This window comes from Babylonia areolata, chromosome 17 (genome assembly GCF_041734735.1).
Source record: "Babylonia areolata isolate BAREFJ2019XMU chromosome 17, ASM4173473v1, whole genome shotgun sequence".
Lineage (NCBI taxonomy): Eukaryota > Metazoa > Mollusca > Gastropoda > Neogastropoda > Buccinidae > Babylonia > Babylonia areolata.
The window spans coordinates 10,188,768-10,201,953 of NC_134892.1; the positions used below are offsets into that span (position 1 = coordinate 10,188,768).

Here is a 13,186-nt window from a genome sequence, read left to right on the forward strand (position 1 = left end):
AATATAATGATGATAACAGCAAAACAATTAATTAAAAAAGAAAAGAAAAATATGCAATCAGAAAAAAAAGAAATAATAATAATGATGATACTGATAATTGAAAGGAGAATTGTGCAGTCAGACTTGAATGGAAAAACAAATCGACCAAGTGATGGACAAACACACTCACATTTCTTAATGAGGAATGTCAACTGAGAACTTACTCAGGATAAATCATTTAAAATTGCTGGCATTGGCATAAGAATAGAAAATATTTAAAAGAAAGAAAGAAAAAACAGGAGAGAGAGAGAGAGAGAGAGAAAAAAAAAAAACCAGTAGTATTTGCATCCTTACAGGTGTATGTATACACATATGTATACACATATCTGCATATATTAAGAATCATAAATGCTTCAGATATGGTATGTTAAAAACAATGAAATTCATAAACAAATACCACACGTTGATGACAGGGGGGGTTACCAACAAGAGCTCGATTTCTGTGAACACATTTCCAAACTGTTTAATGTGGTTGTATTAAGATAACATAAAAAATGTTTTTTAAACCACCACCAAAAGACCTTGAAGCATTTTCCCTGTGCATATGAACTGCACTTAAAAAAACATTAGCATACTGGTAGCAAAAATCTTTTTTTTTTCTTGGATATTTTTTCTCACTTTCTAAAGAAAAAAAACTTTTTTTTCAGAAATTTCACCTTTTCCTCCTGCTTTTTAAAAATTTATTTATTTATTTATTTTTTTTTTTTAACTTACATTTTTGTTCATTTCACACATTCAGAAAGAAAACCAGGCCAGCCCTTGATGCCACTGTTGACCTTGCACCTGATCCATGCAGTGATAGGGAAAAAAGTTTACTTCTTGGTAGAGACAGCTCACTTGGAAATGTGGCACGGCAGCAACAGCAGTTTGATCGTAGTGGTGATGCTGATGATGTCAGGATCCCTGAAGAACTGCTGTCTGACACTGCTTCCCCTCAGTCTGTGGATGGAGTTCTCTCCCTGTCCTTGGTGTTGTTCATGGTGGTGTTCCTGGTGGTATTGCGTCACATCTCTCTGCTGCTGTGTTTGCAGATGTTCATGCAGATGGAGGATACATCTTCTTGAGGAATTGCCTGTCAAGGCTGAAGGGCTGTCTCCACACTGCTATTTACCCATAGCAGGGGGCTTGGTTCGTGGGCACCAGGGCGTGTCCACAAGCCTATGGGCCTTGTATGCCGCATGTGTGGGGGTTGAACCTCCTCCTCAAAGCGATACATCAGAATGTTAAGATATGGAAAACCTCAATTTAGGAAAAATAGAAAATAAGGAACAACCCTTTTATTCCAACCTGTGTTCTTACCCCACTGCTCATTTTAGAGTATAGTAGCTGGATGGTGTAAGGTTTTACTTGACGTTCCTTTGTTTTCATTGGGCTCATAGTGCCTTCTGTCAAGACCATCAAATACCGTCTTGATGTTTGTGAAGAATCTGATTAGGAAATCATATTCTCTTATCCCATTTGTTGCACTTAAAATGCTTGTCAATCTCACGAGATATGTCACAAACTCGTAATTATTACTGCTGAGAAAAATTGGTGTTTCATCAAATCATTTCTTATAATGTTCAACATTTTCATTCCAGTGCTGTTAACCATTTTACATGCCACATATGATAAATGTTGCAGGAACAAAGTCTGATTTTGGAGGTGATAACTTACCTGGAGTTGTCGTTGGTCCTCATTTTCCTTGGTACACTAGGTGTTCATGGCGTCAATCCTGTCCTGGTCCCGGCCTGAACATAATGTTTCTCGTCAGTGACATTTCAGACAGATGGGGGAATTTTGATACTAGAACACACTGACTTTTTGTCTGGACATTTTCAAGTACAAGCTGCCTGAAATTTGAGTAATAGATCTGCAATTTTAACATAGCAAAAACCTCAGTTTAACAAAAATAGAAAATAAGGAATAATTCTGTTGCACTCTGTGTTCCTACCCCACTGCTCATTTTAGACTATAGTGCCTGGATCGCGTAAGCTTCGCTAGATGTTCATTTTTCATTGTGGTTCATAGTGCCCTCTGTCAAGACTATCAAATACCACCAAATTCAAATGTATCTTTCTTTTTTTTCTATTTATTCTGAACTGACATAATGAATTTATATACAAAATAAAACAGTGATCAACCCAAGAAAGTCTGGGCACAAAAAAAAAGAAAAAGAAACACACACAAAAAAAGAATATCAAATGCCTTTTTTAAGTCTGAAGAATCTGATTGGGAAGTTATATTCTCTGAACTGATTAGTTCCAATTGAAACTGTCAATCTCACAAGATACGTAATAAACTCTTAATGATCATTACTGAGAAAAATTCGTGTTTTGCACCCTACTGCTCTGTATAGTTTAAAAAAAATCAAAAAAAAAATCTGATTTGACATAATGAATTTATATACAAAAAACGGTGGTTGACCCAAGAAATTCTGGGCACAAAAAAAACACAAAAAAAAAAAAAAAAAAAAAAACTATCAAATGCCTCTTAAGTCTGAAGAATCTGATCAGAAAGTTATTCTCTTAACTGATTTGTTCCACTTTCACTTGTCAGTCTCACAAGAGAGAGACAGACAGACAGACAAAGGAGAGAGATCTATCAAAATAAACGGAGGGGGTGTGTGAACCAAGGGAGATAAGCACTGTCAGAAGGTAGAGGTAGTATCAGTACCACCTGAACCAGACGGATCTCTTTCTTTCTCTGCCCCTTCCTTCCTTCCTTTTCTTCCTCCCTTCCTTCCTTCCTTTTCTGAAGTGTTCCTGTCTGTATGCGACACGTACAACTATGATTACGATATCGTATATTTTAACTGTCACTGTTTTGAGGGGTTTTTGTTGTTTTTGTTGTTGTTCTTGTTGTTTATTGTTGCGTGTTATTCTTTTATGCATTTATACGTGTTTGTTAAAATTAGTTATGTTGGCTTTATAGACGATGAATAATTTAACGGACAGATAGACTGTAGAACAATCGTTAAATCAATCAACGAGTCAATCAATAAACTGACTCAAACAACAGCTCTTCTATTGCACCATGTGTTCCTACCCCACTGCTCATTTTAGAGTACAGTAGCTGGATGGTGTAAATTTTTGCTATATGTTTCTCGTTTTCATTGTGGCTTGTAGTGCCTTCTGTCAAGACTATCAAATGCCTTTTTGAAGTCTGCGAAGAGTCTGATTGGGAAGATATATTCTCCCAGCCCATTTGTTGCACTTTAAATTGTTTGTCAGTCTCACAAGATATGTCACAAACTCTTAATCATTTCCGCTGAGAAAAATTGGTGTTTCATCAAACTGTTTCTTGTATCGTTCAACATTTTCATTTCAGTACTGTTAACCATTTTATATGCCGCATGTGGAACAATGTCTGATTTTGGAAGCATGAACAGTGTGGGAGATAAAGCAGCCCCCAGGAACTGCTACCGAATGGAACCACTCTCCTGTTGTGCTCTGTGTCTCTGCAGGGCAATTAGTTCCACTTTAAAAAACATGTGTCAGCCGCACAAGATTTGCCGCAAACAATGAATTATCACCGCTGATGACAAAGATTCACAAATTGGTGTTTTATAAAAACTAATTAGACATTTGTATTCCAACACTGATTCACTTTTCACAGGCCACCCAATAAAACACAACTGGTACAATATCGGCCTCAACAAAGATCCCTTCATAAATTTTAAGAAATAGTGCTAAAAATGTTTTTTCTACATCAACAAGTGAGGGTTTCGGTGGAAACATTTTTTTTCAGTGAGGGTGGGTGGGGGTTAAGGGGTGTGTATGAGGGGAGGGGGGAACAAGAGGCAAAGATGCACAAGTGGGTATGTGTTGGTCTACATGTGATAAAGGGCCTCACCTCGAAGACGTCAGCGGCTACATGCTCTTGGTGCTGAGGTCTGGTTTCTTTGGTGAGGTCCTCTCTCATGGTGCAGCCCTTGGTGTGGGGGTGGTGTTTTTCAATGACCTGCCTGAAACACAGCGTAACACCTTTGGGCAGAGCTTTGTTTTTCTCGATCATCACTCGCACACCACTTCTCACACATTCAAACATCCACTCCGTGCAAGTAAGCATATCCAGTCTACAGACATATGAAATCTCACCTTGACATCAACGGCTGCAAGTTCTTGGTGATGAGGTCTGGCCCTGTCTCATGGTGCAGTCTTTTTGTCTGGTTGTGGAGTGTTCAGTGGCCTGCCTGAAACACAGCTGAACACCTTCCGGCAGAGTTTTGTTTTTCTCGATCATCACTCACACACCACTTCTCACACATTCAAACATCCACTCTGTGCAGTGTTAGTGTTAATAGTATGGGTTAGAGTTAGATTAAACGATCTCCCAGGTCAACATATGTGCAGACCTGCTAGTGCCTGAACCCCCTTCATGTGTATATGCAAGCAGAAGATCAAATACGCATGTTAAAGATCCTGTAATCCATGTCAGCGTTGGGTGGGTTATGGAAACAAGAACATACCCAGCATGCACACCCCCGAAAACGGAGTATGGCTGCCTACATGGCGGGGTAAAAAACGGTCATACACGTAAAAGCCCACTCGTGTGCATACGAGTGAACGCAGAAGAAGAAGAAGATTAAACAACATGTGCTGTGAGAGGGGGACAGACAGGCAGAAACAAAGGGATAGAGAAGGGAGTGGGAGGAATGTGTACCAGTACTTTACTTTCAGTGTTGGCTTCTCTTCGGTGGCTCAGCTGGCCTGATGTCTTCATTTCTTCCTGAGGACAAACATCAAAACCAAATTACACTAATGGTTCAGAATCACTATGAACATCAGTCTGATGTTTAAACATGAATCATGCAAGGGTTTTCTGAGGTGCTGGGGAGAGGTAGGGGTGTGTGTGTGGCTGTGTGTGTGTGTGTGTGTGTGTGTGTGTGTGCATCTGTCTTAGCGGGGAGGGGCCTAATATTCAAGCAAAAACAAAACAGAGATGACCACTGAGTTTACAAAAACAAGATATGCCAGTCAAAACCATATTTTCTGATTATATACATACAGGTCAGAAAATTTTGCTGTGTTCATGTTTATTTTTTACTTGACTTTGGACTGAGAGACTGATTGGTGAGTTTCGAGCCTTTGAATGCACATGTAATTTCCAATCAGATTAATAAAGATGTATAGTATTGTGTTGTGTTGCTAAATAGTGCCGTTTAGTGGTAGCTGCCCTTTACAAGTGATGTGCCAAATCTTTTTTTAATTTTCAAATTAATATAACGAAGGAAGGTGAAGAACCTGCTGGAATCTTTCCAAATGGGCAACGGTTGACTTGTGCTTCTGTTGTTTATTTGTTTTAATATACTTTTATTGTCTTTTGTGATGCAATTTTGACACATTAGATAAAAACTTTTAAAAAAATTCACGTACAAAAATGATTCTAAGTCCCATTGACAAAGTTCAGTCTGTAAAACTTGGGTGAAAAGGGGGTAGAGGGAGGAAGGCAGGAAAAAAAAACTGGAGGGTGAATGAAGGGGGTGGTGGAGAACCTGCAGGAATGTTACTTCTGAAAGGGGCGATAATGGTCAGTTCCCATTCTGTTTTTGTTTGTTTGTTTTTTTGTTGTTGTTTTTTGTTTGTTGTTTGTTTTTTGTTATGTTACAATTCTAACACACACACACACAAATTATTGTGTGCCTTTCATTTTTCAGTCCCATTGGCAGACTATAACAATGTACAAATTCAACAAAAATGAGTTTATCACGATATAGTACAATTCAATTGCTATAGCATAAGCAAACAAACAAAAAAACAAGACAAAAAAACAACAACAAAAAACCACCACCACCAACAGATAATGTGTTTTCTTTTTAATTGATCATGTATCTTAACAAAGAAAGCAACACTACTATATTAATCATCTTGTTACTGTGAACACTAAGTCAAATGGTACCATAAACAGTTCTGGAAATGTAAAGATCTTATTTTATATTGAGGGATGGTATGAGTGGAAACTTTTTTCAGAGGGTGGGAGTGGGTGTGTGCATGGAGGAAGATGTGCAAGTGGGCATATGCCAGTCTGCAGACATACGAACATACCTCACCACAGTGTCATCAGCAGCTGCAAGGTCTTGGTGATGAGGTCTGCTACTGTCTCATGGTGCAGTCATTGCTCCGGTGGTGGAGGCTTCAGTGACCTGCTTGAAACCAACTGAACACCTTCGGGCAGATTTTTGATTTTCTCCATCATCACGCTCACACACCACTTCACACACAAACGACCGCACATTCAGACATTCACTCTGTGCAGTGTTAGTGTTATTAGTATGGGTTAGAGTTAGATTAAATAGCATGCGCTGTGAGAGGGGAGAGGACAGACAGGCAGAGAGTGGGGGTGGGGGAATGTCTACCATGCAGTACTTAACTTTTGTTGATTTGGGTTTCTCTTTGGTGGCTCAGCTGCCCTGAAGTCTTCAGTTCTTCCTGAGAAAAAAACAACATAAAAACCAAATTTTATCAATGGTTCAGATACACTGAACACAGTCAATCTAATGTTTAGACATGAATCATATAAAGGTTTTCTGATGTGTTGGGAAGATTGTGTGTGTGTGTGTACACAGAGAGAGAGAGAAAGAGATCCTTTTGAGAACTTTATCACATGCCTTCCGATGGTTGCATTTCGTTGTAGTCATCCATGCACACAAAAGAAAAAAGATTTCCAACTGCCCGCCCCCCCCCCCCCCCCCCTCTCGACCCCACTGACATCATGATCATGTATGACTGACAAATAATTCACCGAGTTACGTAAGAATTCTAAGCAGCTCTCAAAGGACGGCATGAGCAAGTGAATGTCAGATTTTAGCATGGTCCTAAATCATTGTTCCCATTGGTTACGTTTTCATAGCTCGTGGGGGGAAAAAACGGAAAAAGCAAAATGGTGGAATAAAAACTGAGTAAAATCACGTACAAAATAAAGAGTCGAAATCCACTGAAAATGGGTTATAGGTATGGGTTTACAAACTACGATTATACCTCTAATGGTGATATCATTTCATTCATGCACCAAAATTGCCGGTAAAATAACTTCATTAGCAAAGTCAAATTAAAAACACTGATTTGGCTGGTTCAAATTACCAGTGGGCTGAGTGGCTTCTTCTACTGCTTTCCAATACCACGCGCGCCTATGCTGAGTCAAGTCCTCTTATCCCAGTGTCACAGACTGAGAGGAAGACATGAACTCACAACTTTGAAAAGCAAGCTGAAAGAGCGGCGTGACAGGCGTGCACGTGGCTTACGTCGGTCGACAGGCGAGCACTGCGCGTTCCACTTTCTGAACTGTTCTTTCTCTCGCTCGCTCTCTCTCTCTCTCTCTGGCTGAGCAAGCATGCACACGCACACGCACACACACACACAGGATCTTTACGTCGCAGAAGCCAATATGGCCATCGTCGCAACTGAACTTGGCAGAGCGCATTAAAAAACAAAAAGAAAAAGAAAACAAAAAAACTTCTACTACTGCTACTGTTATTGATGGGAAACAGTAGTAGGCAGGGGTCTTTTGATGGCCGCCTTGAATGCTGCAGTCTTCCCTGCACGCACAACTCCTTCCTCCAGCAGATTCCATTCCGTTATTGTTTTTATAACCGTGAGTTTCTTTAGCTGGTCAGTTCTGCAGAATGGAATGACATCAGTAGCCCATGCTGTTGTTGAAAGTTCGTCTTTCGATTGTATTGTCTATTTCATGGTCTTTATAAGATGTAGGCTTGAATCTTCTGCTGGTCTTGCTTGCAGGTGTCAAGAACTTTCCCAGTGGTGGAACTCTCTCTCTCTCTCTCTCTCTCTCTCTCTCTCTCTCTCTCTCTCTCACACACACACACACACACACACACACACACACATTTCCCTCTAATATCACTAGTGGAAGACGTTAATCTGAAGACTACTACTACTACACACATGCGCGCGCGCGCGCACACACACACACACACACACACACACACACACACAGCCTCCTTCCTGCCCTCCCCGCAAGGTGTTACTAACTAGCAGCTCCACCCCCAGCCCCAACCTCCCACCCTCCCATCCCCTATGACTATCCATTTCCTCGAGTCGGGTCAAAAAGCGCCAGTGGTCAAGATCGCCGTCTGTCTTTTATCTCTCCTTGTTTCCCTCCACACCACCACCAACACCAACCCATCTTAAACGCATCACACGTACGCTCGCATACACACACACACACACACACACACACACAAAGTCCCGGCACCCATCCCTCTTTCCATCACCAAAAAAAGATACGTAGATACGAACTGTCCGTCGTTGAAATGGCACCTCGCGGCAATTTTCACTTTATGGATGGGAGGAGAAGATAGAGAGAGACGGTTGAGAGAGATTCAGATTCGGAATGGTTCAATGTACTTTGGCCTCAGGCACATAATATACATATCATGCCTATCTCTCGCTCACTCATCATTCTGCCCTTCCCCCATCCCCCTATCCTCACATCCCTCAGGGATCAGTCTTAGTTCACTTTGTACACTCGGCCTTTGTCTGACATCTTCAAAAGGTACTCATTTGGTTACGCTGCTGGTCAGGCATCTGCTTGGCAGATGTGGTGTAGCTTATATGGATTTGACCGAACGCAGTGACGCCTCCTTGAGCTGCTGATGCTGATACTGATACTGCTACGGCTGTGTTTACATCAACGTCGACGGATGCTCGCCGTAGCTTGGTTTAGCGTAGTAATACTACATGCACTGCTTAGATTTTCTTGAAATTCGCTTTCTTTGTCTTTCTGCCAGATAAGCTTGGTCACACTATCATTGGTTGATACCTTTTCCTGCTCACGATAAACATTGTCACACTCAAATTTGATAGACAAAGCCACAGGTAAATGATCAGAATCTGTCATGTCTTTAACACTCAGCATTATCTGTGGGAGCTTTGGAAAGCATTCAAAAGACACAAGGTAGTAATCTAACATACTCAAACCACTTTCATATATATAGGTAGCATTCAAAAGACACACGGTAGTAATTTAACATACTCAAACCACTTTCACATATATAGGTCGCAGTATCGTCATAATTCATTTTACTCAACCCATTTAGAATCATAAAGTCATAGATATTGCAGAATTCTAAAGGTGTTCTCTAAACTGGTTGACTAATTTGTCATGAGAGGTTCTTTTCAACGTTTCACAATAATAGTCTATACTTGCTTGGTCCATATCATCTGTAAGACTAAAGTCAATACTTTTGTCAGCTGCTCGAGCATTTAGGTCTCCACAAAAATTAATTAGGACCAGGCAATTCCCATGAGAGCTACTAAGGTCCAGGATAATTTCTTCTAATGTTTCTACGCCAAAGCCCCCTTGATTGCTATTCCAGTAGTTAAAAGTCTTAAGGCGGGATATGAACCCCGATAAGCAGTAAATCTTTCTTCCATCCCATCAGATCCTTACTTATTAAAAGAACAACTGTATTGTCAGTGCCTGTCTCTCAATTCTGCTGACTGAGCTGGACAAATCATTCCGCACCAATAGCGTGACACCTCCAGAATATCTACCATGGTGAGAGAGTTTCTTAGCTAGAGGCGAATATGCTTTGTGTCCATTAAATACATTTGCCTGTAGAGGCTTTATAGAAAACGTTTCAGTTAAACATACAATGTCATATTCATTTACGAATTCAATAAAATCAGTGTTTCATAATTTACTGCCGAGGCCGTTCACGTTGTCATTGATTATGTTAATATGTTGATCATTAATATTCGTCACCTGTGCCCGCCCATCATCCTATTCAGTTGGTGCTGTGGCCTCGCCGTGTGGAGAAGGATCATACAACCTGCTGTTCTCTCTGCTCTTTGTAGCCTTGTATTGCTGTAGTTTCTGCACGGCGCCTTGGATACTTTGCTGGTTTGACTGGCGCGGCTGCTTAGACCGTGGTCGAAGATCGTGTCTGTTGGCGTCAGCCCTGCTTTTGGTCCGGCCTCGTGACCCGGGCTGATCCACAGTCCGTGCCTCTGGGTCCGGCTGTGCTGCTGCCTGCTGCTCGTGATGTCCTGGTGCTTGCTGCTCACTGCTCTCGGCACGTGCTGCTGCATGAGGCCCAGAGCCAAGAACTTGATCCACTGCTGGTTGTTCTTGATCAGGATCATCATCCACTGCTGGTTGTTCCTGATCAGGATCATCATCCACTGCTGGTTGTTCTTGATCAGGATCATCGCCCACTGCTGGTTGTTATTGATCAGGATCATCGTCCACTGCTGGTTGTTATTGATCAGGATCATCATCCACTGCTGGTTGTTATTGATCAGGATCATCATCCACTGCTGGTTGTTATTGATCAGGATCATCGTCCACTGCTGGTTGTTATTGATCAGGATCATCGTCCACTGCTGGTTGTTCTTGATCAGGATCATCGCCCACTGCTGGTTGTTCCTGATCAGGATCATCATGCACTGCTGGTTGTTCTTGATCAGGATCATCGTCCACTGCTGGTTGTTCTTGATCAGGATCATCATCCACTGCTGGTTGTTATTGATCAGGATCATCATCCACTGCTGGTTGTTATTGATCAGGATCATCATCCACTGCTGGTTGTTATTGATCAGGATCATCATCCATTGCTGGTTGTTCTTGATCAGGATCATCGTCCACTGCTGGTTGTTCTTGATCAGGATCATCATGCACTGCTGGTTGTTCCTGACCAGGATCATCATCCACTGCTGGTTGTTCTTGATCAGGATCATCATCCACTGCTGGTTGTTCCTGATCAGGATCATCATCCACTGCTGGGTGTTCCTGATCAGGATCATCATCCACTGCTGGTTGTCCTTGATCAGGATCATCATCCACTGCTGGTTGTTCTTGATCAGGATCATCATCCACTGCTGGTTGTTCTTGATCAGGATCATCATCCACTGCTGGTTGTTCTTGATCAGGATCATCATCCACTGGCTGCTGTTCATGATCCTGATCCTGATCCTGATCCTGCTGGTGACGATCGAGGGCATGTTCTGCTGCTTCCTGCTCCTTTACTCGCAGCTGTGTTTGATGCTGATCTGGTGTATCCTGCTCAGCAGTCTGGGTCAACTCCTGCTGGTCTATCTATCAGTACTTGTTCCTCCTGTAGTTCTGTTGCTTGCTGGGTGCGAGTGCGGTCTTCTTCCAGGAACCCGGCTCGCGGATCCATAGGTCAGTGTGTCGTGATGCTTCTTGGGCGTGTCGGTCTGCCGGGAGTCGTTCCCTGGTGTGCTGTTTGACCCTCACTTGCTCACAGGTACGGTACGCTGCACCGCCATTGTCGTCCGGCTTCCTGTTCCAACTTCAGATGGGTGTGCTGTCTGATGGTCCTGCTGGTCTTCTGGCGTGTGGGGTGTGTGTGTGTGAAACGCTGGTGAAACAAAACTCATTATAATCTACAACAACACATGCACATAGAAGGTGAAAAAAAAAAGCACACAACAACACTAAACAACAACACTCGCACGCGCGCGCGCGCGCGCGCGCACACACACACACACACACACACACACACATGACATGACATTAATAGCAGAAGGTCAGACATAAGTGGTAGGTTTAGAGCTCCACGCGCAAGAACATCTCGATACATTAATTCATTTATTCCTACAGCCATTCGCGCACACGATCAAAACATCCAATATACTAAGTGAACCCTCCCACCCCCTCCCAAGCCCTCTCGCCACAGCAACACCTGAACTTCACCAGCAGACGAGTGTATGGGAGCAAATATTATGCGTGCATGTGGGACTGAGCGGGTGAGCACGGGCAAGCATTTCTGTGTGTGTGTGATCGGAAGTGATTTTTAAATATTTTCTTATTTTACTTGGATTTCATGTATCTTAATGTTAATGTTCTAATTTTATTGGCGTGACATATGTTATGTGCATGCATACGTTGTATGTGTGTGTGTGTGTGTGTGTGTGTGTGTGTGTGTGTGTGTGTGTGTGTGTGTGTGTGTGTGTGTGTGTGTGTGTGCATTTTACTTATATTTTCGATTTATTCCCTTGATGTTTTTATTTATGTATTGTTGTACAATACCTTATGGTCTTAACGTGTGTGTGTGTGTGTGTGCATGTGTGTGTATGTGTGTGTGTGCGTGCGCGCATGTCATTTTTAGTAATCTATACCCTTTTTTGTTGGATGTTTTCATTTGTTAATATTGTTGTGCAATACCCTATTGTCTTTACATGAGTATGTGTGTGTGTGTGTGGGGGGGGGGGGTTTAGTAAATCGTCAGCTATTGGGAATTCTTATTTGACTAGTTTTAATCTCTTCTTATGTTGCGCATGATTTTATGCCAGTGTTTACAATGAGCCTGTGATTGCACAACTTAATTTCCATGTGGATTAATAAAGTGTTTTTGATTTGATTTGATTTGATGACTGACACGCTAACACTCTTTTTCTGTCTATCCCTTTTTCTCTCGATCCCTCCCTCTCTAAAGTCACCGCACACACACACACACACACACACACACACACACACACACACACACACACACACACACACACACACACACCCTCTCCGTCGGATCTTTTATTCCAATCATTTTCATCGTGATAATTGTAGTCGTGGTTTGCTCTGGAGACAAAAATTGATGCGTCTGCCAGTGAGGAACTGACACAGCTCTCAGCACAAAACTCTCAATGTCGCTTGATTCTCAGTCTGTTTTTAAAAGTTTGCTCCTTTTTGAGAATAATCAAAGAGAAGATTTATTATTTGAAATTAGGTATGTATTGCACTCCCTATTTGTGAAGGGTGTTAAATGTTGATTTTTGTTGGATACCATCTCATACTGGATTCCTTTATAACGACCAAACAGACAGAGCAGCAAAAAGGGGAGCAAAGAATCATACAGATAGTATAAAATTATATTGCCCATTGTCATACAAGGAAATGAGCAATATACTAGAACGAGACTTTTATAGGTGCTTTCATTCAAGTATATTTACTAGAGGACAACACTGTTAGTTGCCAAACCTGCAGTTAACATCAATTTGGGGAGGATTTCTTCCTAGGAAATTTACTGGAGGACAACACTTTTGTTGCCAAACATTTGGGGAGGATTTCTTCTTAGGAAATTTACTAGAGGACAACACTTTTGTTGCCAAACCTGCAGTTAACATAAATCTGGGGAGGATTTCTTCTTAGGAAATTTACTAGAGGACAACACTATAAGTTGCCAAACCTG

At 41.7% G+C, this 13,186-nt stretch overlaps 1 long non-coding RNA gene across 1 annotated transcript; it reads right to left on the minus strand.

The window, feature by feature from the left end:
* Positions 1-803: 803 nt before the first annotated feature.
* Positions 804-7,237, minus strand: LOC143291484 (uncharacterized). Its single transcript, XR_013056528.1, has 6 exons — positions 7,101-7,237; positions 6,066-6,449; positions 4,119-4,749; positions 3,874-3,985; positions 1,696-1,769; positions 804-1,240 (listed from the first exon to the last, which is right to left on the minus strand). It is a non-coding gene; the product is annotated as an uncharacterized LOC143291484 (long non-coding RNA).
* Positions 7,238-13,186: the final 5,949 nt, after the last annotated feature.